This window comes from Apium graveolens, chromosome 5 (assembly GCF_009905375.1).
Source record: "Apium graveolens cultivar Ventura chromosome 5, ASM990537v1, whole genome shotgun sequence".
Taxonomy (NCBI): domain Eukaryota; kingdom Viridiplantae; phylum Streptophyta; class Magnoliopsida; order Apiales; family Apiaceae; genus Apium; species Apium graveolens.
Window position 1 is genome coordinate 248,445,227 of NC_133651.1, and position 4,625 is coordinate 248,449,851.

At 39.8% G+C, this 4,625-nt stretch overlaps 1 non-coding gene across 1 annotated transcript; it reads left to right on the forward strand.

The window, feature by feature from the left end:
• Positions 1 to 2,960: 2,960 nt before the first annotated feature.
• Positions 2,961 to 3,067, forward strand: LOC141662338 (small nucleolar RNA R71). Its single transcript, XR_012550459.1, has one exon. It is a non-coding gene; the product is annotated as a small nucleolar RNA R71 (small nucleolar RNA).
• The last annotated feature ends 1,558 nt before the right edge of the window (positions 3,068 to 4,625 follow it).

Below are 4,625 nucleotides of genomic sequence, written 5' to 3' on the forward strand. Positions count from 1 at the left end.
CGGTGCCGTGATTAAACTCTTCTTCAATGTCTCAAAAGCTGCAAAGCACTCAACATCAAACTTGAAAGGAACATCATTCTCTAGCAAACTGCACAATGGCTTTGAAATTTTCGAGAAGTCTTTGATAAAATTCCTGTAGAAACCCGCATGACCAAGAAAACTGTGAATTCCCTTAACAGAAATGGGTGGAGAAAGATTCTCAATAACCCCCACCTTGGACTTGTCCACCTCTAAACCTTTACTAGAAACCTTGTGCACGAGAATAATGCCCTGACGCACTATAAAGTGACATTTCTCCCAATTGAGAACCAGATTGGTCTCAATGCACATCTTGAGAACGTGTTAAAGATTTTGCAAGCATTCATCAAAAGAATCGCCAAAGACTGAGCAGTCATCCATGAACACCTCCATATTCTGGCCAATTATATCTGAAAAGATGGCCATCATGCATCTCTGAAATATGGTTGGTGCACCACACAGACCAAAAGAAACTCGTCCGAAAGCGAAAGTACCAAATGGACAACTGAGGTAGTGTTCTCCTAATCTTCTAGAGCAATACAAATCTGATTATAACCTGAATAACCATCCAGAAGACAATAGTACTCATGACCGGCCAACCTGTCAAGCATCTGATCAATGAAGGGCAAAGGGAAATGATCCTTTCTAGTGGCTTTGTTCAGCTTCCTATAGTCCATGCAAACTCTCTACCTTGTGACTGTTCTAGTAGGAATAAGCTCATCCTTCTCATTTGTTACCACAGTAATACCACCTTTCATTGGGACACATTGAACCGGGCTTACCCATAAACTATCAGAAAGAGGGTAGATGATCCCTGCATCTAGCCACTTAATAATTTCCTTCTTCACTACTTCCTTTATGATTGGATTGAGTCTTCTTTGCTGCTTGACCGTAGGCTTGCTGCCTTCCTCTAGCAGAATTTTATGCATGCAGTAAGAAAGGATGATTCCCTTGATATCTGCTATAGTCCATCCAATTGCCGATTTGAACTCTCTCAGAATCCTCAAAAGCTTTTCCTCATCACTACTTGAAAGGTCAGATGCAATAATAACAGGCAGAGTAGATGCATCACCTTTAAACGCATACCTCAAATGCTTGGGTAAAGGCTTAAGCTCAAGAGTGGGAGCTTCCTCAATAGATGGCTTGATGCGTTTAGGAGCTTTGTTAAATTCCTCCATTCCAAGAGATTCAAAAGGCATATCCATCTTCCTCTTCCGGGGAGAAGCATTCAAATAATGCAATTGTTCTTCACCTTCGTCATCTTCAATATCCGAATTCCCCAACAAGGCTTTTTCTAAGACATCGGACCTTAGCAATTGATCAAGTTCCGATGTGACCACCGAATTGACCAACTCCACTTTAAGCACTCCTCATTATCAGTAGGAAATTTCATAGCATTTAACATATTAAAATTCACATCCTGATTCAGAACTCGTATTGTGAGCTCACCCTTCTACACATCTATCAAGGTTCGGCCAGTCACCAAGAAAGGTTTCCCCAAGATTATAGGAATCTTCTTATCCTCCGTGAAATTAAGAATGATGAAATCAACAGGGAAGATGAGTTTATCAGCCTTGGCTAAGACATCATCCACAATACCTCACGGATGTGTAATAGAACGGTCGGCCAGCTGCAAGGTCATATAAGTCGGTTTTGGATCAGGCAAGTCCAACTGCTTGAAGATTGACAAAGGCATCAGATTGATGCTAGCTCCCAAGTCTCATAAGTATTTGTCAAAAGACACTTTTCCAATAGTACACAGAATAGTGAAGCTTCCTGGATCTTTAAGCTTCAGAGGAAACTTCTGTTGTAACACAGTACTGCATTCCTCCGTGAGAGCGACTGTCTCTAAATCATTTAGCTTCACCTTCCGAGAGAGAATACCTTTCATAAACTTTGCATAACTAGGCATCTGCTGAAGAGCCTCAGCGAAAGGTATGTTAATATGATGTTTCTTGAACACCTCCAGGAACTTCTCAAATTGCTTGTCTAGCATTTTCTTCTGCAGCCGCTTGGGAAAAGGCGGTGGAGGATAGATCTGCTTCTCCCCTATATTACCCTTAGGAGGAGTATGCTCAACAATAGTATTCCTTGGTTCCATTTCTACTTCCTGCTGCTATAATTTGTTCTCAGCCTCAGCTTCTTCAGTCAACACTTGATTTTTTTCAGGATTCGCAACCTTTCCAGACCTTAAAGTGATTGCCTTTACCTGCTCCTTAGCTTCCCTCTTTCCTGGCACTTCAGTGTCACTAGGTAGTGTACCAGGTTGATGATTTAGCAAGGCATTGACAATTTTCCCAATTTGATTTTCCAAGTTCTTGATAGAAACGGCTTGAATCTTGCATATAAGCTTCAACTCCTCTGATTCAGATTTTCCATTCGCTTGTTGCAGCTGGAGTTGTTATCTTGGTGCATATTGCAGTTGCTGAAAACCAGGGGGTTTATATTGCTTAGCTGGATATTGCTGATAAGACTGTTGAACCGCATTCTGAGTGTTGCTCCAAGTGAAATTAGGATGATTTCGGTTGTTGGGATGATCGGTGGCTGGCACTGGTTGCTGCGATCGCTAAAAGTTGTTCAGAAATTGAGCTGATTCACTAGAAATTGTGCACTGATCAGTCTCATGGGCACCAGCACAAAGCTCACAGACACTAGCGATTTGATTAACTCCATAATTAGCCAAAGTGTCCACCTTCATCATCAAAGCCTTAAGTTGGGCAGTAATAGCAGTTGCTGCTTCCAACTCCAGAATTCCTGCGACTTTTCCCTGAGTCGGCCTCTAGGAAGGATTCTGGTACTCATTAGCAACCATCAGTTCAATAAGTTCATAAGCTTCATCATATCTTTTAGCCCATAAGGCTCCTCCTGATGCTGCATCAAGTATGGGTCTAGAAGTAGCACCCAATCCATTGTAGAAACAGTTAATAATCATCCAATCAGGCATGCCATGGTATGGGCACTTCCTTAGAATCTCCTTATATCGATCCCAAGCCTCACACAGAGATTCTCCAGTTTGATGAGCAAACTGAGTAAGAGCATTCCTTATTGCAGCAGTCTTCGCCATAGGGAATAATTTAGTGAGAAACTTTTGCGCAAGATCCTCCCAAGTGGTGCTAGACCCTGCTGGTAGAGTGTGTAACCAACACTTAGCTTTATCCCTTAGAGAGAATGGGAAGAGGCATAGCTTGATAGGATCTTCAGTCATATCATTAAACTTGAAGGTGTTGCAGATCTCGATGAAATCCCTGATGTGCATGTTGGGGTCTTCAGTAGGAGAACCCCCAAACTGAACTGAGTTATGTATCATCTGAATCGTGCTTGACTTGATCTCAAAAGTGTTAGCCCTGATGGTTGGTCTGATGATGCTTGACTGTATGTCATTAATCTTAGGCTGAGAATAGTCCATCAAAACCTTCAGATTTTCTGCTTGATCACCCATCTCTACTAAAGTTGGTTCTTCAACTTTCTCTTCTTCTTCTACCTTCTTTTCTTCCTAAAAAACTTCCTTATGAACTACCACAAGTTCTTCCTCGGCTTTATCCAGTGTTCTCTTACGAGTACGCGAACGCGTATGCATACACCCTCGCTAGAGTACCTGAAATAAAACAAGGAACAATTAAGTAACAATGTCCGAGTCAATAAACTTTAACAACCACTGATGGAAAGCACATAAACAATAAATTAACACTGTAGTCCCCGACAGCAGCACCAAAAACTTGTTAGTCGCTAAACACGCGTTAATATTACATGCAAGTATACGAGTTCGCAAGTAGTATAGAATCTTTTCTAGTTAATTCCCACAGAGACTGTATTGGTTAACTAATTAACTCACGTAATTAAGCAACAATTTATGGTTATTATTCTATGATAAAACAATAACAAATTGAGGTTGTTTATAACTAAGAATTATGTTAACTATTATAACTATGAAATTAAGATTGACTGAATTAATATATATGACAAACGTGGGATTCTAACTTCATTAAATTCTTCATTCAATAGCCTTATTGTTCTCAACCTTAGCATGCAATGTGACACTAATCAGACAACATAAAATTGATAAATGCCAACTTTCGTTGCACGAGTTCCATACTACCAGACATCCACAAAAGCGATAGAAGCTAAATAGACACCAATTATATTGAGACCTTATATGTCTATAGAATTTGACAACATAACGGTTTAAGCACAATATCTTGATTACACCGGGCAAGTAAGATGGGTAAAATTACCTATGAATCATGTATAACAATAAAACATGAACCTATATTAGCATGGCAAGTTCTAAATCCTTAAATTCACTGTCACTTCATTAAGAATTAACACACTATCTTATAAGTTCGCGACGCTCACAAGACGAATATGCACAACCAATACTAGGATATCAATCAATCACCACATACTAAGGTGTCAAAATAATTTAACTAAAGAAATCCATAAATAAATCCGCTAGAACCCCATGATAACGATTAGCCTATGATCGGACTCATCATCAACGTGGGTTCCGATGAAAGCATGGTATAAGAAATGTAGTCTTCATAACGAATAAATAAAACCAAGTACAAAATAAGAGTAAAGGTTCACAAGTAAAAAAACTAGCATCCAAT